Genomic DNA, 27,298 nt, shown 5'->3' on the forward strand with positions numbered 1-27,298 from the left:
TCTGTACTGCAGCGCAAGTGCATTCCTCCCCGAGCCGAAGTGCCTAACACCAGTCCAAGTGCTGCCTGCCCCAGCCGAAGTGCCTTACCACAGCACAACTGCTGCAACCCCCAGCCGAAGTCCCTCCTTACACCAGCGCAAGTTCCCCCTAACCCCCCACCCGCCCCCCGCGCCGACAGATGGGTCATTATGTACAGATTGTGAACAGGTTTATTGGGTATAAAGTGAATAGTGACAGTGTTGTGACTTCTGGATTTCATCCACTCCAACACTATCCCTTGTAGGGGGTTGTAAGAACGTGATCTGTCTTCTCCGAGTTCCCTCTCTCCACTCCAATCCCCTCACTCATGTTTCTCTTTCCCCCCCCCCCCCCCCCCCCCGCCAACCAAGCGCTCTCTCTCCCCTCAGCTTGCTCTCTCCACCCAGGCTCTCTTCTCCTCGTCCCCCCGTCACCCTGTCACCCCGCACCAGACTCTCTACCCCCTCCAGGCTCTTTTGCTTTCTTGTCCCCACCCCCTTGCTCTCTCTCTACCCCGCTTGCTCGCTCTCCTACCCCCCCTTGCTCGCTCTCCTACCCCCCTTGCTCGCTCTCCTACCCCCCCTTGCTCGCTCTCCTACCCCCCCTTGCTCGCTCTCCTACCCCCCCTTGCTCGCTCTCCTACCCCCCCTTGCTCGCTCTCCTACCCCCCCTTGCTCGCTCTCCTACCCCCCCTTGCTCGCTCTCCTACCCCCCCTTGCTCGCTCTCCTATCCCCCCTTGCTCGCTCTCCTACCCCCCCCTTGCTCGCTCTCCTACCCCCCCTTGCTCGCTCTCCTACCCCCCCTTGCTCGCTCTCCTACCCCCCCTTGCTCGCTCTCCTACCCCCCCTTGCTCGCTCTCCTACCCCCCCTTGCTCGCTCTCCTACCCCCCCTTGCTCGCTCTCCTACCCCCCCTTGCTCGCTCTCCTACCCCCCCTTGCTCGCTCTCCTACCCCCCCTTGCTCGCTCTCCTACCCCCCCTTGCTCGCTCTCCTACCCCCCCTTGCTCGCTCTCCTACCCCCCCTTGCTCGCTCTCCTACCCCCCCTTGCTCGCTCTCCTACCCCCCCTTGCTCGCTCTCCTACCCCCCCTTGCTCGCTCTCCTACCCCCCCTTGCTCGCTCTCCTACCCCCCCTTGCTCGCTCTCCTACCCCCCCTTGCACGCTCTCCTACCCCCCCTTGCTCGCTCTCCTACCCCCCCTTGCTCGCTCTCCTACCCCCCCTTGCTCGCTCTCCTACCCCCCCTTGCTCGCTCTCCTACCCCCCCTTGCTCGCTCTCCTACCCCCCCTTGCTCGCTCTCCTACCCCCCCTTGCTCGCTCTCCTAAACCCCCTTGCTCGCTCTCCTAACACCCTTGCTCGCTCCTCGCTCTCCTAACACCCCTTGCTCGCTCTCTCTACCCCCGCATGTTCTCTCTACCTTCCACCCTTGCTGTCTCATTTTCTCTCGCCCTCGCTCGCCAGTCGCTCGCCCCCTCCCCTGCGCGCTCTCGCCCCCCCCGCCCGTGCACGCTCGCCACCCCCCCGCTCTCGCCCCGCCCACCCCTCGCCCGCCCCTGCCTCTCCCACCCCTCGCCCACCCCTGCCGCCCCCACCCCTCGCCCGCCCCTGCCTCTCCCACCCCTGCCTCTCCCGCCGACCCTCCCCTCGCCCATGCTCTCTCGCGCTCTCGCCCCCCCCGCTCTCTCTCTCTCGCGCCCCCGCACTCTCCCTCCCCCGCTGCCCCCTCTCTACCTGTGCCAACCACCGCCTCGCCTCGCGCCTCCCCCACCTCTCCCACCTCTCCCCTCCACCTCTCCCCTCCGGCCTCTCCCACCCCCGCGCACCCCCCTGCCTCTCCCACTCCCGCCTCCGCCTCTCCCACCCCCGCCTCTCCCACCCCCGCCTCTCCCACCCCCGCCTCCGCCTCTCCCACCCCCGCCTCCCCCACCCCCGCCTCCGCCTCTCCCACCCACCACTCCGCCTCTCCCACCCACCACTCCGCCTCTCCCACCCACCACTCCGCCTCTCCCACCCACCACTCCGCCTCTCCCACCCACCACTCCGCCTCTCCCACCCACCACTCCGCCTCTCCCACCCACCACTCCGCCTCTCCCACCCACCACTCCGCCTCTCCCACCCACCACTCCGCCTCTCCCACCCACCACTCAGGGTTAATACTGCAGGTTTGGAACCAGTACCCATACTGATAGGGTGAGGGATTCACCAGTGCTACAAGGTAAGGCTCAGGGTTAGTGCTGCAAGGTAAGGCTCAAGGTTAGTGCTGCAAGGTTAAGCTCAGGGTTAATGCTGCAGGAGTGGGACCCTACCCGCACTGACAGAGTGAGGGGTTCACCAGTGCTGCAAGATCAGGCTCAGAGTTAATAGAAATAGAAACATAGAACATAGGTGCAGGAGTAGGCCTTTCGGCCCTTCGAGCCTGCACCGCCATTCAACAAGATCATGGCTGATCACTCACCCCAGCATCTCCCCCCCACGCCCCCTCCACACCCCCCGACCCCCCTAGCCACAAGGACTACATCCAACTCCCTCCCGAACACACCCAATGAACTGGCATCAACAACTCTCCGCGGTAGGGAACCCCACAGGCCAACAACTCCCCAAGTGAAGAAGTCTCTTCCCATCCCAGCCCCAAACAGCCCACCCCCCATCCCAAGAGCGTGCCCAACCCCCGGCTCCGGACCCACCGGGAACACTCCCCCCGCACCCTACCCACCCCATCCCGTCAGAATCCTTCCCAAATGCCGAACACCCCCGGATGTCGAGCCCCCAGCCCCGGCCACCCAGGAGCCACGCCCCCGCGACGTGAACCACACCACATCCACCGACCGCCATCTGCACAGTCAACTTGTCCACCCCACTCCGAACACTCCCTGCACCGAGGCACAGACCCCTCCAGGCTCACCCCTCCAACACACTTCGCCCCCCCCCCCTAGACCTTCGCTGCAATGTGGCCCCTCCTGTCCCCCACCCTGGGTTTCTCCGCCCACCACCCCCCGCTCCATCTCCCACCCCCCGTCTCCCCTCAACTTCCCTCTGCCTCCCCGCACAGGCTCCCATCTTGGGGGCGGTAACCTTCTGGGGCAGGGAATTTTAGCACCCAGCGTGGAAGTCCTGCTCCCGCCGCAGAATTGGCCTTACCACCCCTCACTGGAAGCGGAGTGCAGTTTCCCACACTCAACTTCCCTTGGGGACAGTTACTGGGGCACGACTGGGTGCTCCTGTGACAGTGGGAACTGGTGCTCTCCACTCTGTCCTGTGACAGTGGGACCTGGTGTTCTCCACTCTCCCGTCCTGTGACAGTGGGAACTGGTGCTCTCCACTCTCCCGTCCTGTGACAGTGGGAACTGGTGCTCTCCACTCTCCCGTCCTGTGACAGTGGGAACTGGTGCTCTCCACTCTCCCGTCCTGTGACAGTGGGAACTGGTGCTCTCCACTCTCCCGTCCTGTGACAGTGGGAACTGGTGCTCTCCACTCTCCCGTCCTGTGACAGTGGGAACTGGTGCTCTCCACTCTCCCGTCCTGTGACAGTGGGAACTGGTGCTCTCCACTCGCCCGTCCTGTGAACTCTCCCGTCCTGTGACAGTGGGAACTGGTGCTCTCCACTCTCCCGTCCTGTGACAGTGGGAACTGGTGCTCTCCACTCTCCCGTCCTGTGACAGTGGGAACTGGTGCTCTCCACTCTCCCGTCCTGTGACAGTGGGAACTGGTGCTCTCCACTCTCCCGTCCTGTGACAGTGGGAACTGGTGCTCTCCACTCTCCCGTCCTGTGACAGTGGGAACTGGTGCTCTCCACTCTCCCGTCCTGTGACAATGGGAACTGGTGCTCTCCACTCTCCCGTCCTGTGACAGTGGGAACTGGTGCTCTCCACTCTCCCGTCCTGTGACAGTGGGAACTGGTGCTCTCCGCTCTCCCGTCCTGTGACAGTGGGAACTGGTGCTCTCCACTCTCCCGTCCTGTGACAGTGGGAACTGGTGCTCTCCACTCTCTGTCCTGTGACAGTGGGAACTGGTGCTCTCCACTCTCCCGTCCTGTGACAGTGGGAACTGGTGCTCTCCACTCTCCCGTCCTGTGACAGTGGGAACTGGTGCTCTCCACTCTCCCGTCCTGTGACAGTGGGAACTGGTGCTCTCCACCCTCCCGTCCTGTGACAATGGGAACTGGTGCTCTCCACTCTCCCGTCCTGTGACAATGGGAACTGGTGCTCTCCACTCTCCCGTCCTGTGACAGTGGGAACTGGTGCTCTCCACTCTCCCGTCCTGTGACAGTGGGAACTGGTGCTCTCCACTCTCTGTCCTGTGACAGTGGGAACTGGTGCTCTCCACTCTCCCGTTCTGTGACAATGGGAACTGGTGCTCTCCACTCTCTGTCCTGTGACAGTGGGAACTGGTGCTCTCCACTCTCCCGTCCTGTGACAGTGGGAACTGGTGCTCTCCACTCTCCCGTCCTGTGACAGTGGGAACTGGTGCTCTCCACTCTCCCGTCCTGTGACAGTGGGAACTGGTGCTCTCCACTCTCCCGTCCTGTGACAGTGGGAACTGGTGCTCTCCGCTCTCCCGTCCTGTGACAGTGGGAACTGGTGCTCTCCACTCTCCCGTCCTGTGACAGTGGGAACTGGTGCTCTCCACTCTCCCGTCCTGTGACAATGGGAACTGGTGCTCTCCACTCTCCCGTCCTGTGACAGTGGGAACTGGTGCTCTCCACTCTCTCTCCTGTGACAGTGGGAACTGGTGCTCTCCACTCTCCCGTCCTGTGACAGTTGGAACTGGTGCTCTCCACTCTCTCTCCTGTGACAGTGGGAACTGGTGCTCTCCACTCTCTCTCCTGTGACAGTAGGAACTGGTGCTCTCCACTCTCTCTCCTGTGACAGTGGGAACTGGTGCTCTCCACTCTCCCGTCCTGTGACAGTGGGAACTGGTGCTCTCCACTCTCCCATCCTGTGACAGTGGGAACTGGTGCTCCCCACTCTCCCGTCCTGTGACAGTGGGAACTGGTGCTCTCCACTCTCCCGTCCTGTGACAATGGGAACTGGTGCTCTCCACTCTCCCGTCCTGTGACAATGGGAACTGGTGCTCCCCACTCTCCCGTCCTGTGACAGTGGGAACTGGTGCTCTCCACTCTCCCGTCCTGTGACAATGGGAACTGGTGCTCTCCACTCTCTGTCCTGTGACAGTGGGAACTGGTGCTCTCCACTCTCCCGTCCTGTGACAGTGGGAACTGGTGCTCTCCACTCTCTCTCCTGTGACAGTGGGAACTGGTGCTCTCCACTCTCTCTCCTGTGACAGTGGGAACTGGTGCTCTCCACTCTCTCTCCTGTGACAGTGGGAACTGGTGCTCTCCACTCTCCCGTCCTGTGACAGTGGGAACTGGTGCTCTCCACTCTCCCATCCTGTGACAGTGGGAACTGGTGCTCCCCACTCTCCCGTCCTGTGACAGTGGGAACTGGTGCTCTCCACTCTCCCGTCCTGTGACAATGGGAACTGGTGCTCTCCACTCTCCCGTCCTGTGACAATGGGAACTGGTGCTCCCCACTCTCCCGTCCTGTGACAGTGGGAACTGGTGCTCTCCACTCTCCCGTCCTGTGACAATGGGAACTGGTGCTCTCCACTCTCTGTCCTGTGACAGTGGGAACTGGTGCTCTCCACTCTCCCGTCCTGTGACAGTGGGAACTGGTGCTCTCCACTCTCCCGTCCTGTGACAGTGGGAACTGGTGCTCTCCACTCTCCCGTCCTGTGACAGTGGGAACTGGTGCTCTCCACTATAGGAGTGGGACCGGTACCCGCACTGACAGAGTGAGGGGTTCACCAGTGCTGCAAGGTCAGGCTCAGTGTTAATACTACACGAGTGGGACCCTACCTGCACTGACAGGGTGAGGGGTTCACCAATGCTGCAAGGTAAGGCTCAGTGTTAATACTACACGAGTGGGACCCTACCTGCACTGACAGGGTGAGGGGTTCACCAGTGCTGCACGATCAGGCTCAGTGTTAATACTACAGGAGTGGGACCCTACCTACACTGACAGGGTGAGGGGTTCACCAGTGCTGCACGATCAGGCTCAGTGTTAATACTACAGGAGTGGGACCCTACCTGCACTGACAAGGTGAGGGGTTCACCAGTGCTGCAAGGTAAGGCTCAGTGTTAATACTACAGGAGTGGGACCCTACCTGCACTGACAGGGTGAGGGGTTCACCAATGCTGCACGATCAGGCTCAGTGTTAATCCTGCAGGAGTGGGCGGGGCTCTGACGGCCCCCGCCCGGCACGCGCTGAAACGGTTCAACGGTTGAACGGCCGCCCTGGTTCAAATCATTAACCACGTGACCCTGAGGCGCCCAATGTTGTGGGCGTGGCTCTGTCGCTGCCAGCTCCAATTGGTGCGATTGGCTGTCAATCTGCTGTGTGCAGCCAATAGACGGTCCGGACTCTCTGATGGTCATTAGGTTATGCAGCGATCGTGCTCTCTGGCCGCAGTGCGCTTGCTCGGTGCCGCCCACCCCACCGCCAGTCCCCGGATGCCGCGCAGTTTGCTGTAACCAGCGGTTGGACAATGTGCGGAACCGGGGGCCGCAGGGAACCGGACTGATGGTGGGCGGCTGGGGCCGGGGAGGGCGCGCTTAGTGTCCGGGTTAATGGCCGTTCGCTTCTCCGCCCTCTGGGGGTTTCGCGCTCCTCAACACGGCGACACTTCACTGTGTGAGTCCCCGCACTGAGCAGTGCCCGAGAGGAGGGGATTGTGATCCTCCCACCACTGGGGGCGCTGTACTGCAGCGGTGTCCCTATCGCGTCGTGCCGGTGGGCGGGGCTGGCGTGTTGTGCTGGGCAGTCACAGGATGGTTACCCGGGTTACAGGTGCAGGGCGGGGCCGGTGTTTGTGACGGGCAGAGACAGAATCGTTGCCTGGGTTACAGGGGCGGGGCCGATGTGTGAGTGACGGGCAGACACAGGATGGTTTCCCGGGTTACAGGGGCGGGGCCGGTGTGTGAGTGACGGGCAGATACAGAATGGTTGCCCGGATTATAGGGGCGGGGCCGGTGTGTGAGTGACGGCCCACACAGGATGGTTGCCCGGGTTACAGGGGCGGGGCTCTGAGTGTCCGGTGTCCAGATGTGGCGGATACTCCGACAGGAAGTCAGAGGGAATTGGATCTTCATTGTTGGCTCTTCAGACACAGAGAGAGCCCCAGACAGTGGGAGGTAGAAACTGGTTGTTAATCAGTGTAATGTCTGTAAGCTTGTAATGTTTGTAGCGCCACACTGTGGACGTATTGTGTACTGCAAGTACAGGGTTAATAATAAACAGAACCAGGCAGATTTCCGGAGGCTTCTGAGAGAGCTGCCTGCCATGTTAGGAGCTGTGTGTATTTGTGCTCTGTGAATATATCACATTTGGCAATTGAGATGGGATTTTACAGATAATTTAAAGTTTACATTTTTTGCCGAAGGATTCAGCCAGCCGACAGAGAGACTTTGGAAGTTTCTGTCTTTGGAAAAAAGCTACAAAATCCAAGGTAAAATACAGCACACGGTGTGAACAGCTAGCAATTACAATGGCAGGTGTAATGGGACATTTGGGGGAATATAGGCACGACCGGGAATGTTTTAAAGTGTATGTGGATCAGCTAGAAATGTATTTCACTGGAACTTCGATTATGTTATTTGCAAACAATGCAGTCCAGAACCGGGCTGTGTTGGAACGTAAGAAAGCGATCATCTTATCGGTGGCGGGTCCGGCTTTATATGACACTCTTGTAAATCTGCTTGTGTCTGACAAGCCAAAGGACACAACGCTTAAAGAGAATTTAATGAAGCTGGAGCAGCACTATAACCCCAAACCGTTAGAAATTGCTGAAAGCTATTGTTTCGGGATTCGGAATCAAAAGGCTGATTAAAGTATCAGTGATTACATCGTAGCATTAAAAAATCTATCGATGCACTGTAATTTTGGAAACTTTCAAAACCGCGCATTACGGGATCGTTTTGTTTATGGGGTGAAAAATGATGTGATCAGAAGGAAGTTATTGATGACGGATGACTTGACTTTTGAGATTGCTTGTCAGACAGCATGGCCGAACAATATTCCTGAGAATTAAATAATAATTACGGTCATCAATCAACCGAGGTAAATCACCTGCAGGTTCAACGTAAAAGACGGTGGGGGCCCAAAGTCTCAGAAACTGGAAATTCTAACAGAGCATCGAAGTCGTGCTATTGGTGCCTGGGACAACACATTGCTCAAAGTTGTCCATACATGAAGGCAGAGCGTTTCTTCTGCAGAAAGACTGGTTATCTTGCGAAGGCATGCCGACTGAAGGGTAAACCAGCTTTTAAAGCTGAGTCCAGCGTTCAAAGCTATGAGTAGTAATCCAAAGAGACTACATAGCATGGAAGAACAACAACAGGACGAGGAGATGTTAGAGTTACATATCATCAGGAGCATGAGTTTAACGGACAGCGATTCGGAAAGCATCAAAATCCACATTGATGTTGCGGGATTCAAGATACCAATAGAAATTGACACTGGTGCATCCGTGAGTGTAGTACTAGAGTCACTATATCGCGACAAATTGCGTGATTTTTAACTGCAGAAATCCAAGATAGAGCTGTGAGGCTACTCGGGAGAGAAAATTCCTGTGGTAGGTCGTATCACCGTACCGGTGAAATATAAAGATAAATTTCAGAACTTGTCTCTAATAGTAGTGAAAGGAGACAAGTCTGCCTTACTAGGAAGAAATTGGTTGAGCTCACTGAAGCTGGATTGGAGTAAGATTTTCTGTGTGGAAGCGAGATTTTCATCAACGGATGAGGTTATCAAGAAGTATCCGAAGGTGTTCTGTGAAACAGGCAGTCCAATTCAAGGCGAGTGTCAGGGTACAGAAGGATGCTAGATCGATTTACTACAAGCCACGTTCCATACCATATACATTCAAGTAGAAAGTTGAGCAAGAACTCAAAAGACTAGAAACTGAGAACATTATTTGTAAGATGGATCGATGTAATTGGGCTACACCCATTGTTGTTGCACCTAAGTCCGATGGTAAGGTAAGATTGTGCGGTGATTATAAAGTAACCATAAACCAGATTCTAGAGGGTAATGTCCCCAATACATTGCCGAATATAGAAGATTTGTTCACAACACTGACAGATGGTCAGATCTTCTCAAAACTGGATCTTACGAAACTCACAGCTTGAACTAGGTGAGGAGTCCAAGTCATGTTTGACTATAAATACTCATCTAGGCCTATATCAATTTAATAGGCTACCGTTTGGAGTGTCTTCCGCCCCTACCATATTCCAAGGGGTGATGAACCAGATTTTGCAAGGTATTGAAGGGGTAGTATGTTATTTGGATGACATACTAATTTCAGCACCAAATAGGCAAATTCATAATAACATATTGAATGAAGTCCTCAAACGGCTAGAGAAGCACAGAGTACGAGTATCTGCTCGTAAGTGTGAGCTATTTAAAAACTCAGTGAGTACTTAGGGTACAGAGTAGACAAAGATGGTTTACATCCAACCATGGAAAAATTGGATGTAATTAGAAATGCACCCATTCCCAGGAATGTCACTGAACTTCGTTCATTCTTGGGTCTTTTGAACTATTATGGAAAGTTCCTACCAAATTTGGCTACAGTATTACATCCACTGAATGAACTTTTGAAAAAACAGGTCCATTGGAAGTGGTCAAAAGAATGCGATACAGCATTCAAGGAGTGTAAATGCAAATTGGTGGAGAGCACCATGTTTGTTCACTATGACATATCTAAGGAGATTAAGCTAGCATGTGATGCCTCTCCGTATGGAGTTGGGGCAGTAATCTCTCATGTATTAAGTAGTGGGGAGGAGAGACCAACTGCTTTTGCTTCATGCACTCTCAGTGCCAGTGAGAGTAATTATGCGCAAATTGAAAGGGAAGCTTTGGCATTAATTTTTGGGGTCAAGAAGTTTCACAAATACTTGTACGGTCGTAAGTTTACCATCGTTACGGACCATAAGCCCCTAACAGCAATCCTCCATCCAAAGTCCCCAGTTCCAACATTAGCTGCAGCCCGAATGCAGAGATGGGCTTTGATTTTGTCAGCAGATACATATGATATTGAATACAGACGATCAGCTGATCACAGTAATGCTGATGCAATGTCTAGATTGCCTTCCCCATCACAAGTTACACCCGATAGGGAAGAAGTGTTTTATTTTTCATACATTGATGAACTGCCAGTCACAGCTGAAGAGATTGGTAGAGCAACCAAACGTGACCCAGTGATGTCAAAGGTGTATGAGTATATTGCAAATGGATGGCCAAACCAGGTAACAGACAAAGATACACATCCATTCTTCATTCGTAGGAATGAATTATCAGTCGCTAAAGATTGGATCATGTGGGGTGCAAGAGTGGTTATACCAAATAAATTTAGGTCCAAATTATTAGGAGACCTCCATGACCAGCACCTAGGAATGTGCTTGACCAAGAGTTTTGCACACAGTTATTTATGGTGGCCAGGTCTTGATAAAGATATAGAGTACATCGTGAGTCAGTCAACGACATGTCAATCGGTAAGCAAGCAACCACCACCAGTACCATTACAGCCATGGAAATGGCCTTCCAGGGTGTGGCAAAGGCTACGTATTGATTTTGCTGAGTTAGAAGGACAACAATTGTTCATTGTGATTGAAGTGGGTTGAGGTGTTTCCAATGTGGAAAATAACAAGTAAAACATTGGACATTTTACGAAAATTATTTTCTTCATTTGGCCTCCCTGAAGAAATTGTTTCGGATAATGGACCACAATTTCGTTCAGAAGAATTTACACAATTCACGAGCAAAAATGGTGTGACATATACCAAGGTTCCACCATACCATCCTGCTTCGAATGGTGCAGCAGAGCGCACTGTACAAATTGTAAAACGTGCCCTCATAAAACAAATGTTGGATCCAAATCCAAGGAAACGACAGTTGTCATTGGATCACAAATTGGCTAATTTTTTGATTACATATCGAAATACTCCTCATACAACTACTGGTAGAACACCAGCAGAGTTGTTTCTCAAACGACAGCCACGAACCAGATTCTCGTTGTTAAAATCAAATTTGGCACAATCCGTAGAAGAGCATAATTAAGACAGAAAGAGAATCATGATAGAGGTAGAGTAAAAGAAAGAAGTGTGAAATTAAATCAGAAGGTGAGAGTGAAGAACCATCACCATAAATGGTTAAAGTGGTTACCAGGAAGAGTGGTGAAGATATGTGGTCCTCGCACATATTTGGTAAAGATATTTGATAATGGACAGGTTAGGTTTGTTCATATTGATCATATTTTACCTACAGACATGGAAGGAGTTGAAGGTGGAAATGATTCAATTATTTCTGTCTCATCAGATAGTTTTGATACACCAGTAGCAAATCCTAAATCCAATGTATTGGAAACAAACCCAGGAGCGAATCAAAATGAAAGTCTGAGTCCGAGTCAGGAAAACAAAGAGCCTGAAGTTAGTGAGTTCAAATGAAAATCAAGGAAATTCGTGCAGGAAAACATTCCTCAGGATGAGCCTCGAATGAGTTTAGGTTCGACACCATGTTTGGAAGGTTCTGTTCGAGAGTGAAGGTATCCTCTTCGAAACAGAAAACAAGTGGTAAAGTTAAATTTGTAAATATGGAAAAAAATAAGTTTATATCCTGTGTTATGTATAAACATGAAAGTTATGTATGATGTTTGTTATAATAACTTCTTCATTAAGGAGGGAGAAGTGTAATGTCTGTAAGCTTGTAATGTTTGTGGCTCCACACTGTGGATGTGGACGTATTGTGTACTATAAGTGTAGAGTTAATAATAAACAGAACCAGGCAGATTTCCGGAGGCTTCCGAGAGAGCTGCCTGCCATGTGTGTGCTTGTGCTCTGTGAATATATCACAATCAGTGTAATTAAAACAAGGCAACACTCGAGGAAAGTTGCTGAGTTCTCTGAGCTGAATATATTGTCTGTCAGCCTCTCTCTGCCTGAGTTGTCACCGAGAGAAAGCAAAACACGAGAGAAAGAAAGACATGTAGAGCCTGGGCGGGTGTGTCCTGGATGAGCTTCAGCTAAGAATACAAAGGAATGGGCAGTGATTACAGATAGCAGAGAAAGTCCCCAAAATGTGAGCGACTCCTGGAAAATGTACGCCCATTATATGAGGAGTGTCTAACTGGGGAAATATTTTTATTTCAATATTTTGTTTTTATGAATAACTACTGGGTAGGGTTATGTCCCATTCCACTTCACATCATCAATATTGTTCTCATTTTCTGCCCTGCCAGAATTAGATCTCCCGGTGAATGGAGGAGCAATTGAGGAAGGTCCATAGCTGGAAGTAAACGGGGATTGTAGACTGCGCAACATCAGCAAGGAAACCAGCACCGGATTGTGAGAGCACCAACCCGAGAAAACACTTCTGATTCAAAGAGTTTCCATAGATCGATTGGGGAGAAAGGCAAGAGAAAGTCCCATTCACTCAGATACATACTGGTCCTGGGGTTGGACTGGGGAGAAAGGTCAGAGAGAGTCCCATTGACTCAGATACACACTGGTCCTGGGGGACTGGAGAGAAAGGTCAGAGAGTCCCATTGATTTAGATACATACTGGTCCTGGGGGACTGGGGAGAAAGGTCAGAGAGTCCCATTGACTCAGATACATACTGGTCCTGGGATTGGACAAGGGAGAAAGGTCAGAGAGAGTCCCATTGACTCAGATACACACTGGTCCTGGGGGACTGGGGAGAAAGGTCAGAGAAAGTCCCGTTGACTCAGATACACGTTGGTCCTGGGGAGAATGGTCCGAGAGAGTCCCAATCTACATCACTTCATCAATATTTATCTCATTTTCTGTCTCACATAATTAGATCTCTAGTAAATGATGGAGTGATAGAGAAAGGGATGCAGCTGGAAGTTAACAGGGATTGCAGATTGAGGAACAACAGCAGGTGAACCATCTGTTGCTGAAACCCTTATCCATGCCTTTGTTACCTCTAGACTTGACTATTCCAATGTTCTCCTGGCCGGCCTCCCTTCTTACACCCTCTGTAAACTTGCACTCATCCAAAACCCCACTGCCCGTTTCCTAACTCGTCACAAATTAATGCCGGAAAATAACTTCAACTACTGTTTGGAGAAATTGCTGACCTGAGACTGAATCGCTTTTGCATTTTCAGAGTGGGGAAAGGAAAGGACACTAACGTGGGTGAACATGTGTCTGCACATGCACCAGTGTAGAATTGTGATTGTAAAACAGCAGCTAAATCTACCAATTATATATTTATGGTGTTTTGAGATTGTTACTGCAACAAATCAATGTTTTGTATCCCCTGACTGTGAAGGTACACAATTCATACCATTTTACGTTATTGTTAATATCAGCGGAACAGCAGTAAATGTCCTCACCACCTACAGTGCTCATTAGTCGGGTGCTGACAGCATGAGAGATACGGTAAATATATTCAAATAGAAGCAGCAAACAGGTCACATCTCCATGAACACACGGATAATATCGCTGTCCATAGAGACCAGAGGGATCACACCCAGCTATATATAGTGTATGTGGATAGATATTATAATCATAAAATGCCATAACTTAATATCACAACTCAATAAATCAAACATATTAAATACTAATCTGTGAATAAAAATAATACAATACCACCATTAAGTGGCAGAGCAGTATCGAGTGGCCAGATGGCTTACTATTTCTTATGCCAGACTGTGTAAAACCGAGTGAAGGATCATTTAATTCATCAATGATCACCCGCTCCACATTTCCCTGTAGAATATTCCCTATCTCAGTAATAAAGCTGGTTTGAGCCTGCACTGTGTGAGTAAATCTTACCAATGGATGCTCCCAGTGCAGAGTCCTGGCCGACAGGTGTCCGTCTGGAACTGGGTTGTGGAGATCAGCAGGACTCACTGATCATAACACTCAGGAAATGCTCGATCCCAGAGCTAACCGCTATTGTACTGATGGGGGAGGAGGGACTTGATATCATGTTTAACAAGGCAACGTCCTCATCGTTTTAATATTTCCATCTAACCCTCCTATTAATATAATATTTATTACAGAGCATCAGAATCTGGGAACGCATGTCACCACCATGGCTGAAGGTCCAAATGGGAGAAGATCCAACATCTTCAACAAAAATAAGAGTGGACACAGGTAGGTTGTCATTCATTTGCATATAATTTATGGCCTAGCTCCAGATCTCGAGCAAGAACCTGGAGCGCTCACAGGAAGAGGAAATGGGACAGGGACTGAGTAGAAAGAGGGAAGTAAGTGACCATCCAGAGGGGCACTACAGTCACAGGCAATGTTCCCTCTAATTAATTTTTGTACTGAAAGGGCCACGAACTCCTTTGAGCGCGACCTTTTCGTCGATGAGGAAATTTTGAAACAACAGCAATAACAACCACTTAAAAGCGTATATACGCCAATGCCATTTTCCACTGTCTCAAATCATGAGACAAACAAAGTTCTACACAAGTTTAACATAACTTCCCTGCTTTTTAATTCTATTTCTCTGGAAATGAACTCCAGTGCTTTATTTGCACTTTTATGGCTTTTTTAACCTGAGCTGCTACTTTTAATGATTTGTGAATCTGTACCTCTAGATCACTTTGCATCTCTATTCCATTTTGATACTTATTTTCCAAGGAGCAGATAGCCTCCTTATTACTCTTACCAAAATTTACCACCTCACACTAATCTATATTGAATAAATTTGTCATTTGCATGCCCATTCTGCAAGGTTTTTATGGTAGAATTAATTAGAAGCTTTTAGTTCATCATGTACAAATTCTTATTTCAAAAAATACTTGTCAGAAATTAGTGGAATATAAAGGAACTGCATAATAATGCATTAACACTTCATAGATGTCACTCAGTTACACAGTGATGCATTGACAAACAATCCAAAAGCCCAAAGTGAGCTGAGAGTCCTATCTATCCGTGCAATTAGTATTAATTTGAAACTATTCAGCGTGTTAGCCCACCTCTCATGTCACTATAGAAATGGCTGCACAAGCAGCGACTTTCCTATGACACTGACGTGCTGTATGTCCACATAAGTAATTAGAATATTAATCACCAGACAACCAACAAATATAAAGTACTGTAGCTCTTTAGTTCACAGTATTAAAGAATTGAACAAAAACAGATATCCGTATTTCCAACTTCAATCACTTCCATTAATTAGCATCTTCTTGAGCCAGCGCACTCCCCATGAAACATGTCAGAAATGCAGAAAAACACATACGCAGTTTGTGTCACCGAATTAAAAACAAAAAGCAGGAAAAGCTATGATTTAACAGAAATAAACATTCATCTTTCTTCCGGACAGGAGAACCAATCAGACTGACTGGGAAATGTTTGCTATTACGTTGACGTAAAAATGTTAATTTACAAATTTAATTCGAATGTTTTTCTCTCAAACATTCATCACAATATTAATCCTTGCTCTTATCACAAAAAGTTGAATTATTTTAGGTACTTTCCAATTAAATAGTGGGAAACAAACTTCATTGTACACTCAATTTTTAATCTCCTATTTCAAACATTTAGACCAAATCAAAATTGTACATCATCAGTTTATTCAAAGTATTTTCTGTGTCTTTATCAATAAATAAATAGTAATTCACCTGTGTAGTTCCAAAGTACAGCCAGCGCTCAGTTCCCGGGGTTGGACGAGACACGCCTGGACCCTCTCCCTCCATCTTTTTTCTCCCCTCTCTCTCTCTCCTCTCTTCCCCTCTCTCTCTCTGACCCTCTCTCTCTCTGACGCTCTCTCGCTGACTCTGTCCCTGTCTCTCTCTCTTCCAATCTCTCTCTCTCTTTCTTTCTCTCTCTCTCTCTTCCCCAGTCTCTCTTTCTCCCCCAGTCTCTCTTTCACTCTCTCTTCCCCAGTGTCTCTCTCATAGAAACATAGAAAATAGGTGCAGGAGTAGGCCATTCGGCCCTTTGAGCCTGCAACGCCATTCAATAAGTTCATGGCTGAACATGCAACTTCAGTACCCCATTCCTGCTTTCTCGCCAAACCCCTTGATTCCCCCTAGTAGTAAGGACTACATCTAACTCCTTTTTGAATATATTTAGTGAATTGGCCTCAACAACTTTCTGTGGTAGAGAATTCCACAGGTTCACCATTCTCTGGGTGAAGAAGTTTCTCCTCATCTCGGTCCTAAATGGCTTGCCCCTTATCCTTAGACTGTGGCCCCTGGTTCCCAACATTGGGAACATTCTTCCTGCATTTAACCTGTCTAAACCCATCAGAATTTTAAACGTTTCTATGAGATCCCCTCTCATTCTTCTGAACTCCAGTGAATACAAGCCCAGTTGATCCAGTCTTTCTTGATATGTCAGTCCCGCCATCCTGGGAATCAGTCTGATGAACCTTCGCTGCACTCCCTCAATAGCAAGAATGTCCTTCCTCAAGTTAGGAGACCAAAGCTGTACACAATACTCCAGGTGTGGCCTCACCAAGGCCCTGTACAACTGTAGCAACACCTCCCTGCCCCTGTACCCAAATCCCCTCGCTATGAAGGCCAACATGCCATTTGCTTTCTTAACCGCCTGCTGTACCTGCATGCCAACCTTCAATGACTGATGTACCATGACACCCAGGTCTCGTTGCACCTCCCCTTTTCCTAATCTGTCACCATTCAGATAATAGTCTGTCTCTCTGTTTTTACCACCAAAGTGGATAACCTCACATTTATCCACATTAGACTTTATCTGCCATGCATTTGCCCATTCACCTAACCTATCCAAGTCACTCTGCAGCCTCATAGCATCCTCCTCGCAGCTCACACTGCCACCCAACTTAGTGTCATCCGCAAATTTGGAGATACTACATTTAATCCCCTCGTCTAAATCATTAATGTTCAATGTAAACAGCTGGGGCCCAAGCACAGAACCTTGCGGTACCCCACTAGTCACTGCCTGCCATTCTGAAAAGTACCCATTTACTCCTACTCTTTGCTTCCTGTCTGCCAACCAGTTCTCAATCCACGTCAGCACACTACCCCCAATCCCATGTGCTTTAACTTTGCACATTAATCTCTTGTGTGGGACTTTGTCAAAAGCCTTCTGAAAGTCCAAATACACCACATCAACTGGTTCTCCCTTGTCCACTCTACTGGAAGCATTCTCAAAAAATTCCAGAAGATTTGTCAAGCATGGTTTCCCTTTCACAAATCTATGCTGACTTGGACCTATTATGTCACCTCTTTCCAAATGTGCTGCTATGACATCCTTAATAATTGATTCCATCATTTTACCCACTACCGATGTCAGGCTGACCAGTCTATAATTCCCTGTTTTCTCTCTCCCTCCTTTTTTAAAAAGTGGGGTTACATTGGCTACTCTCCACTCCATAGGAACTGATCCAGAGTCTATGGAATGTTGGAAAATGACTGTCAATGCATCCGCTATTTCCAAGGCCACCTCCTTAAGTACTCTGGGATACAGTCCATCAGGCCCTGGGGATTTATCGGCCTTCAGTCCCATCAATTTCCCCAACACAATTTCCCGACTAATAAGGATTTCCCTCAGTTCCTCCTTCTTACTAGACCCTATGACCCCTTTTATATCCGGAAGGTTGTTTGTGTCCTCCTTAGTGAATACCGAACCAAAGTACTTGTTCAATTGGTCCGCCATTTCTTTGTTGCCCATTGTGACTTCCCCTGATTCTGACTGCAGGGGACCTACGTTTGTCTTTACTAACCTTTTTCTCTTTACGTATCTATAGAAACTTTTGCAATCCATTTTAATGTTCACTGCAAGCTTCCTCTTGTACTCTATTTTCCCTGCCCTAATCAAACCCTTTGTCCTCCTCTGCTGAGTTCTAAATTTCTCCCAGTCCCTGGGTTCATTGGTATTTCTGGCCAATTTGTATGCCACTTCCTTGGCTTTAATATTATCCCTGATTTCCCTTGATAGCCACGGTTGAGCCACCTTCCCTTTTTTATTTTTACACCAGACAGTGATGTACAATTGTTGTAGTTCATCCATGCGGTCTCTAAATGTCTGCCATTGCCCATCCACAGTCAACCCCTTAAGTATCATTCGCCAATCTATCCTAGCCAATTCACGCCTCATACCTTCAAAGTTACCCTTCTTTAAGTTCTGGACCATGGTCTCTGAATTAACTGTTTCATTCTCCATCCTAATGTAGAATTCCACCATATTATGGTCACTCTTCCCCAAGGGGCCTTGCACAACGAGATTGCTAATTAATCCTCTCTCGTTACACAACACCCAGTCTAAGATGGCCTCCCCCCTAGTTGGTTTCTCAACATATTGGTCTAGAAAACCATCCCTTATGCACTCCAGGAAATCCTCCTCCACCGTATTGCTTCCAGTTTTGGTTAGCCCAATCTTTCTCTCTGCCCCTCTGTCTCTCTTACAGTCTCTCTACGCTTGTTCTATTTCTCTCTGTCCCGAACTCTCTATCCCTATCCATTCCTTTTTCTCTCTCCCCAGTCTCTCTCTGTCTCTCTCCCCTCCAGTCTCAGTCACTTTCTCTCTCTCTGTCTCTATCTGTATCTCTCTCTGTGTCTCTCTGTCTGTCTCTCTCTCGCCCCACCCGGCCACCAACAGATCCCCTGACTTCTATATGGAAGCTGGATACTGTGCATGCGTGCCTCCGGTATTCCACAACAGGCACAGAGGCTACAAAGAGAAATAATCAGAGCGCAGCGGATTGTCCTGCTGAAAGTTCAAGGGAGAAAACCGAACCCCTCCCGGCATTGCACAGCAACCCATCAACCATCGGAACACACACCTCAAGAGCAGCAATTGGGATTGGCTGAGGTCGCAAGACTCAAAAACAATGCTGTGTAGATTCCAGGGGCCATTGTGTATTGGGCCCTAGCCCAGTTCGAGCTGCTGTCCAGGTCTCTATGCAGCATTTCAATTGAATTGTGCAGGAGCTCGGGAATTAGTGCACACGTGCACCTTGGAGGGAACAGTGGTCACGGGTGGAGGGAGCCCCTGAATACTGGACGGTTCAATAGATACCTGGTGTTGGGGACTGTAAGGTGGATAGAGACAATTACTCAGGGTGATCTTCCTGAGAACACGGAAGCCGGAGGTCACCCCAAATAGGGCGGGGATCAGAGGCAGGTGGGACACAGGAATAGGAGAGCGATAGTGATGGCAGATTCTGTAGTCAGAGGAATTAGACAGCCTCTTCTGCAGCCTTGAGCAAGTCCTGAATGATAATTTGCCTCCATGGTGCCAGATGGACAAACATCCTAGAATAGGTGGGACCATCCATGGGAAGGGAAAAGAATGCACAAAATAACCAAGGTCGGAACCAGCAACATGGATAGTAATAGGTTTAAAGAGGAAATATTAAGACTGAGGCTCTAGACTAAAAGACAAGGCCTCATTGTGATGATCTCCGGATGGTTTTGCACTGGGCAGCCTAAGAGAGGGAAATATGATTCGGATTAAGGTGGGGCAGCAGGGCTGGAGCAGGAGGGAAGGGTTCACGTTCTTGGGGCACTAGAGTGAGTTCAGGGAGAAGGGAAGGGACGGCTGCAATCTGAATTGGCCAACAACAATGGTTTTACAGAATAGTTGAATGGACCAGTGGGAAGGGTATCAGCTGATGTGATTGGAGGGTGGGAAATATCCAGATATGAGATTCAAAAGAATTAATAAAACAGTTGGAACAGAAAGTTCCATGATTTTGACCCAGCAACGATGACGGAACAGCATTTATATGTCCATGTCGGGATGGTGTGACTTGGAGACGATGGTATTCCCATGCACCAGCTGTCATTATCCTTCTGAGTGCTGTGATCTATAACTTATAGGACAGAGCTTAGGTTTGCAACAGTAAAAGCCTCCTATGCTGGAGCGGTGCACGAATTACCACTATGGATTGTACCAGGAGATGGCCCCACACTGTTCGGCAGAAGCTGGCTGGGAAAAATCCGCTGGAACTGGGATGACATCCGAGCGCTTTCGTCCGTCGATGACACCTCGTGCCCAGGTTTTGAGCAAGTTCCCGTCGTTGTTTGAGCCAGGCATCGGAAATTTCTCTGGGGCGAAGGTGCAGATCCACTTGGTTCCCGGTACACGACCCATCCACCACAAGGCACATGCAGTGCCATACATGATGCGAGAGAAAGTGGAGATCGAGCTGGACAGGCTGCAACGAGAGGTTGAGTTCAATCAGTGGGCCAGTCCGATTGTTCCAGTTCTCGAGGGTGATGGCATGGTCAGAATTTGTCGGGACTATAAAGTAACGATTAACCGTTTTTCACTGCAGGACCAGTACCTGCTACCGAAGGCAGATGACCTATTTGCGACGCTGGCAGGAGGGAAGATGTGCACCAAGTTGGACCTGACCTTGGCCTACATGACGGACGAACTGGCAGAATCTTCGAAAGGCCTCACTTGCATCAACATGCACAAAGGTCTGTTCAGCTACAATAGATGCCCGTTTGAGATTTGATCGGCCATGGCTATTTTTCAAAGGAACGTGGAGAGTCTGCTAAAGTCGGTTCCGTGCACTGTGGTTTTCCAGGACGACGTATTAATCACAAGTCTGGACACCATCGAACACTTGCAGAACCTGGAAAAGTTTTAAGTCGGCCAGATCATGTGGGACTAGGGTTGAAACGCGCAAAGTGTGTTTTCTTGATGCCAGAGGTCGAGTTCTTAGGGAGAAGAATTGCGGCAGATGGCATCAGACCCATCGATGCCAAGGCGGAGGCCATCAAGAACGCGCCGAGACCACAGAACGTGATGGAGCTGCGGTCATTCCTGGCACTCCTCAATTATTTTGGTAATTTTCCACCCGGGTTAAGCACCTTGCTAGAACCTCTACATGTGTTGCTATGCAAGGGAGATGACTGGGTATGGAGGAAATCACAAGAGGCTGCTTTTGAGAAAACCAGAAATCTGTTGTGTTTCAACAAACTGCTTTTTCTGTATGACCCATGTAAACGTTTAGTGCTAGCTTGTGATGCGTCTTCGTATGGGGTCGGGTGTGTGTTACATCAAGCAAACGAATCGGGAACATTGCATCCGGTCACTGATGCGTCCAGGAGTTTGTCCAAGGCTGAAAGAGCTTACAGCATGATTGAAAAAGAAGCTCTGGCATGCGTTTACGTGGTGAAAAAAATGCACCAGTTTCTGTTTGGGCTTAAGTTCGAGTTAGAAACTGACCATAAGCCGCTCATATCGCTATTCTCAGAGAGTTCAGCTATTAATACCAATGCCTCTGCTCGCATCCAAAGATGGGCGCTCACGCTGTCTGCATGTAACTATGTAATTCGCCACAGGCCAGTCACAGAGAACTGCGCTGATGCTCTCAGTCGGCTACCATTGCCCACCACTGGGGGAGGGGGGGGGGAGCTGAAATGGCACCGCCTGCAGACTTGCTCTTGGTGATGGATGCATTTGAAAACTAAAAGTCACCTGTTATGGCCCACTATATCAGGTCCTGGACCAGCCAGGATTCTTTGTCCCTTGTAAAAAAAAAAACCTGTGTCCTCCATGGGAGCTGGTCCAGCATCCCAGCGGAGATGCATGAAGAGATCAAGCCATTCCAGCGGCGCTAAGACGAAATGTCCATACAGTTGGGCTGTCTTTTGTGGGGTAATTGCGTGGTTTTGTGAAAGAAAGTCAGGGAAACATTCATATGCATCCTTTACAGTACCCATAGTGATGAAAGCTATAGCCAGATCCCATGTGTGGTGGCCCGACATCGACTCCGATTTGGAGTCTTGCGTGCGCCAATTGCAACATTTGCTCTCAACTGAGCAATGCACCCAGGGAGGCACCGCTAGGTTTGTGGTCATGGCCCTCCAAACCGTGGTCTAGGATCCACGTTGACTTCGCTGGCCCGTTTCTAGGTGAAATGTTTTTGGTTGTTATGGATGCTTACTCAAAATGGATTGGGTGTGTAATAATGTCTGTAAGCACGTCAACTGCCACCATCGAAAGCCTACGAGCCATGTTCGCCACGCACGGCATGCCTGATGTCCTTGCCAGCGACAATGGCCGGTGCTTCACCAGCACTGAATTCAAGGCCCACAATGGGATCAAGCACGTCACATCTGCCCTGTTCAAGCCCGCATCTAACGGCCAGGCAGAATGGGCAGTCCAAACCATCAAGCAAAGCTTGAAACGCGTGTCGGAAGGCTCCCTGCAGACCTGCCTGTCCCGAGTGCTGCTCAGCTACCGCACAAGACCCCACTCGCTCACTGGGGATCCCCCTGCCGAACTGCTCATGAAAAGGGCACTCAAAACATGGCTCTCCTCCATGATCGTGTCGACGATAGGCGGCATCAACAAAGTATGTACCATGATCGTGCAAATTTGTCACGCGATATTGAAGTCAATGACCCTGTATTTGTACTCAACTATGGACATGGTCCCAAATGGCCTGCTGGCACTGTCATAGCCAAAGAAGGGGAATAGAGTGTTTGAGGTCAAACTTGCAAATGGACTAACTTGCAGAAAGCATTTGGACGAAACCAAATTGCAATTCACAGACAGCCACGAAGAGGACACCACCAACTTCGACCCTCCAACACACACACAAGTGACAACCAACATCACGGTTGACCACGAAGCTGAACCCATCATCCCCAGCAGCCCAGCAAGGTCAGCTATGCAGCAGCCCAGCGAAGGTCCAACCAACTCGCCTGTACCTGTGTTTGTACCGAGATGATCGACTAGGGAGTGGAAAGCCCCAGATCGTCTCGCCCTGTAAATAAGTGTACTATTGACTTTGGGCGGGGGCGGGGGGGGGGGGAGTGATGTTATGTATGCAACACCTTGTAACTAGCATTCTGCCGCCGCCAGAGGGCGCATCTCTTGGAGTCCCAAGGGATCCCAGCATCCCTTGGGAGCACTGCATTTAAGCAGGCCTCCCATGCTGTGCCAGCACTCTGGAGTCAGAATAAAGAGACTAAGGACGCACTTACTCAAGTCTACAGTACTCAGCCACATTGCTTTATTTGAGACATAACTAAGCCGATGGGATTAAAGGGGTAGTGGCAGGATGGATAGGAAATGGGTTGGGACAGGAAGCAGAGAGTAGTGGTGAATGATTGTTTCTCAGACTGCAGGGGTGTGTCAGTGGAGTTCCCCAGTGGTCAGTATTGGACCACTGCTTTTTTTGATCATTATATTATAATATATTAATTACCTGGACTTGGGTATACAGGGCATAATTTCCAAGTATGCAGATGGCAGGAAACTCGGAAATGTAGTAGTAAAGTTCAAGAGGTCGTGGACAGACTGTTGTAATGGGCAGAGACATGGCAGATGAAATTTAATGCAGAGGGGTGAAATGGTGTATTTTAGAAGGATAAATAAGGAGAGGCAATAGGATCTAAATGTTACCAATTTAAAGGGAGTGCAGGAACAGAGAGACCTGGGGGTGTATTTACACAAATGTTTGAATGTGGCAGGACATGCTGAGAGTTAGAAAAACATACTGGATCCATGGCTTTATAAACGGAGACATAGAGTACAAAAGCAAGGATGTTGTGCAAACAATCGCTGTTTAGGCCCCAATTGGAATGTTTAGGAAGGATGTCAAGACCTTGGAGTGGGTGCAGAGGAGATTTCCTAGGATGGTACCCGGGATACAGGACCTCAGTTACGTGGAGAGTCTCGAGAAGCAGGGGTTATTCTTCTTGGAGCCGAGAAGTTTAGGAAAGATTCAATAGCTGTTATGTGATTGGTTTTGATAGAGTTAATAAGGAGAAACTGTTTCCAATGGCAGCAGGATCAGTAATCGGAGGACACAAATTTAAGGTAATTGGTAGAAGAACCAGGAAAAGTGATTGCACTAGAGAGGGTACAGAGGAGATTTGCGAGGATGTTGCCAGGACGGGAGCATTTTAGCTATGAGGAAAGATTGGATATACTGGGGTTTTCTTTGGAACAGAGGAGGCGAAGGTGACTTGTATAAAATTATCAGGGTGGATCGGAAGGACCTATTTCCCCTAGCAGAGAAGTCAATAACCGGGGGCATAGATTTAAAGTAATTGGGAGGAGGTTTGGAGTGGATTTGAGGGGAAATCTGTTCACTCAGAGGGTTGTGGGGGTCTGGAACTCACTGCCTGAAAGGATGGTAGAAACTTTCATCACATTGACAAAGTACTTGGATGTGCACTTAAAGTGCTGTAACCTACAGGGCTATGGATCAAGAGCTGGAAAGTGGGATTAGACTGGATAGCTTTTTTTCATCCAGCACAGGCACAATGGCCGAAGGACCTCTTTCTGTGCCATAAATTTCTATGCCATGAGATGATTTTTATTTTTACACAGCAAGTTGTGATCTGGAATGCACGGCCTGAAATGGTGGACTGAGATTTAATAATACATTTCAAAAGGGAATTGGATACATGGAAGGAGGAATACATTTGGATACATGGAAAGGGCAAAAAAATGGAATTAATGGGTAGATCATTCAAAGAGCTGGCACAGGCACGAATGCCAGCCTCCTCTGCTGTATCATTCTATGATTCACCTGTCCCATAAATTAATAGTGATAGTTTCAATTAGTTGGTGTAATTTCTCTGTTTTCTAGCTGCTCTCCTCACTTCAGAATCATGCCTTCCTTGCAGCTGGAGTGCTGATCCACTGTTGTTTCATTGTTAAACAAATGAATGAAGTGTGACAAACAGGTGTAACATATCGTTCATCAGTAACTATGTTGGGCACTGAAGGGCAAATAAAACACATTTCAGATTCTAGTGATCCCTTGCTCTTGATTTCTATTTTAGTGTCATCCCATTTCTTTGCCGTTTGACCATGAACTGAGCTTCCGGCTGCATATCCGCCGCATAACTAAAACTGTTTATTTCCACCTCCGTAACATTGCCCGCCTCCACCCCTGCTTCAGCTCATCTGCTGCTGAAACCCTCATCCATGCCTTTGTTACCTCTAGACTTGACTATTCCAACGCACTCCTGGCTGACCTCCCACATTCTACCCTACGTAACCTAGAGGTGATTCAAAACTCGTCCGCCTGTGTCCTAACTCGCACCAAGTCCCGCTCACCCATCACCCCTGTGCTTGCTAACCTACATTGGCTTCCGGTTAAGCAACGCCTCGATTTCAAAATTATCATCCTTATTTTCAAATCTCTCCATGGCCTCGCCCCTCCTTAGCTTTATAATCTCCTTCAGCCTCACAAGCCCCAAAGATATCTGCGCTCCTCTAATTCTGCTCTTTTGAGCATTCCTGATTATATCACTCAAACATTGGTGGCCAGGCCTTCTATTGCCTAGATCCAAGCTCTGGAATTCCCTGCCTAAACCTCTCTGCATGTTTTTCCACCTTCAAGACGCTCCTTCGAACTTATCTCTTTGACCAAGCTTTTGGTCACCTGCGCTACTTTCTACTTGTGCGGCTCAGTGTCAAATATTTTATCTCTTAATACTCCTATGAAGCGCCTTGGGATGTTTCGCTACATTAAAAGCGCTATATAAATACAAGTTGCTGTTGTTGTTAATGAGTGAACCAAGATGTTTACAGAATATTCAGCCCGTGTTCAGAATGGATCAGTACCCGGCCCAGTGACTGCTTTCTGTGCTCAAAATAACTGGAAGCTTCCAGCACTGAGCAGATCCTTTCCTTCCCATTCTCAGTGTTTGTCTTTAACTCCATTCCTCAATATGTTCATCATTTATTCTTTACAGAAAGTCACTGAGCTCGCGGAGAAGGATTACCGGGCGGACAGTTCCAAACTTCTCTGCAAATGGAGAAAGACTCTCAGGGCCCAAAGGGTGATGTGGGAATCCTTTGTGAAAATGCACCACCAGTTACAAAAGTTGGACAAAATAGAATCATAGAATTCTGAAATACTGAAACAAATACAGGAACTTGGTACGGTGAAATCACCCGCTGAATTCAATTTCAGGTTTAAACAATGCAGATTTCACTAATATTACACAAATCTGATTTCATGAAAGTTACTTGATTTAAATAGATTCTGATCCATTTGATTACATGAACATCGCACGAGCTTTATCCGAAGTACCCAGTCACCTGGAAGGTAAGTGATGACATGGAGATTTCAAACCATTTATTTCACTTCTATGAAAATTAACAGTAGCCGTTAGTTGAGAAGTTGTCACAATCTGGGAATCAGAAGTACAAAGGATGGAGAAACAGAATGAAAACTTAATCCCAATTCGTGATTAATCCTCAAAAGTTCTATGTAAATTGAAGTTGCAATTTCCTCCGATTTTTGAATTATTGGTAAAGAAGAAAGACAAACTTACATTTATATAGCACTTTTCACGATCACTGGACGTCTCAAAGCGCTTTACAGTCAATGAAGTACTCTTGAAGTGCAGTCACTGTCGTAATGTGGGAAATGCGGCAGCCAATTTGCACACAGCAAGCTCCCACAAACAGCAATGTCATAAACACCAGATAAACTGTTTTTGTTATGGTGATGGAGGGATAAATATTGGCCAGGACACTGGGGATAACTCCCCTGCTCTTCTTTGAAATAGTGCCATGGCACAATTTACATCCACCTGAGAGGGCAGACGGGGCCTCGGTTTAACGTCTCATCCGAATGACGGTACATCAGACAGTGCAGTGCTCCCTCAGCACTGCATTGTAGTGTCAGCCTTGATTTATGTGCTCAAGTCCCTGTACTGGGATTTGAATGCCACAGCCTTCTGACTCAGAGGCGAGTGTGCTACCCACTGAGCCACAATCGACACAAATTTACAGGTATTGTATTGCGCTCGCTTATTCAACTGTCTGCACTTTTGGCAGGATCCAGATACACTGTGAAACCCCATACACACCTGGCTGGATCCTGATACACTGAAACCCCATACACACCTGGCAGGATCCAGATACACTGTGAAACCCCATACACACCTGGCTGGATCCTGATACACTGAAACCCCATACACACCTGGCTGGATCCTGATACACTGTGAAACCCCATACACACCTGGCAAGATCTGGATAAACTGTAAATCCCCGAGTTCACACCTGACAGGATCCCGAGAGATTCCAAAACCCCATACACATCTGACAGCAGCCTGATGTAATATTGGATCACAGGACTCACACAGATGATCCAAAGTAACTTGGGAGTCATAGGTCGCTTTATTAAGGAGTGGCAATTTAAGTTATGTACAACATGCAATCAGAATAGACATAGTAAACATACAACCCGTAACAGATGAGAATGGTTTACCGGTCCCGGAACGGATGAATGGACAGAGGTTGAGGCCGAACAGTGGTCTCTTCCTCTT

The 27,298-nt window shown here is 48.8% G+C and overlaps 1 long non-coding RNA gene across 1 annotated transcript; it reads left to right on the plus strand.

Moving 5' to 3' along the window:
- Positions 1 to 6,526: 6,526 nt before the first annotated feature.
- LOC139273831 (uncharacterized) lies at positions 6,527 to 25,936 on the plus strand. Its single transcript, XR_011595397.1, has 4 exons — positions 6,527 to 6,602; positions 12,313 to 12,485; positions 14,105 to 14,198; positions 25,715 to 25,936. It is a non-coding gene; the product is annotated as an uncharacterized lncRNA (long non-coding RNA).
- The last annotated feature ends 1,362 nt before the right edge of the window (positions 25,937 to 27,298 follow it).

The sequence above is a fragment of the Pristiophorus japonicus genome, chromosome 9 (genome assembly GCF_044704955.1).
Source record: "Pristiophorus japonicus isolate sPriJap1 chromosome 9, sPriJap1.hap1, whole genome shotgun sequence".
NCBI classification, from domain to species: domain Eukaryota; kingdom Metazoa; phylum Chordata; class Chondrichthyes; family Pristiophoridae; genus Pristiophorus; species Pristiophorus japonicus.